Consider the following 547-nt stretch of genomic DNA (forward strand, 5'->3'; position numbering starts at 1 on the left):
CCGACGGAGAAAAGCCATGGGGCCACCTCCATGGAGAGAAAACGGGGCGGCTGGGCTCGAGCTCCTCCACCAAGCACCTTCGCAGCCCTTGCTCTTCCTCCCCCGCGGGCAGGAAGGGGCTGAGCGCTGCCCCGGACCGCGCAGGATGTGCCGTGAGATGGAGGTGCCAAAAAGGAGACGCTTCACCCCGCGCCTGCTGCAATCCCACCCTCGGGTATTTTGGGGATGGGAGAAAGGGTTCATGCTCACCCAGAGGTGCTGCCTGCACCCCTTGCACCCTCACCAAAGCCAAAGGTGCTGCCTGCACCCCTGCCAAAACCACCTATACGGGTATATAGGGGTCGCTGGGCATCCCCCTACAGATATATGGTCCTTTATGGTCACAGGTGCTCGTATAGGTGCACAGCCCCATGAATTCATGCGTGCCCACACATGCACGTCCACGCACAGCCCTGGCCGGGGTCAGCAGCAACAGGCTCCATGGCTGGACTGAGCTTAAATAGGTCCCATGGGTGTTGGGACACCCCAGGTGAGGTCATTAAGCTTT

At 60.7% G+C, this 547-nt stretch overlaps 1 protein-coding gene across 1 annotated transcript in view; it reads right to left on the reverse strand.

Moving 5' to 3' along the window:
* The window catches only part of STK10 (serine/threonine kinase 10), a 9,512-nt gene that overhangs the window by 8,164 nt on the left and 801 nt on the right, over positions 1–547 (reverse strand). The gene's annotated exons all lie outside the window — the stretch shown is intronic.

This window comes from Fulmarus glacialis, unplaced genomic scaffold (assembly GCF_000690835.1).
Source record: "Fulmarus glacialis isolate BGI_N327 unplaced genomic scaffold, ASM69083v1 scaffold6491, whole genome shotgun sequence".
Classification (NCBI taxonomy): domain Eukaryota; kingdom Metazoa; phylum Chordata; class Aves; order Procellariiformes; family Procellariidae; genus Fulmarus; species Fulmarus glacialis.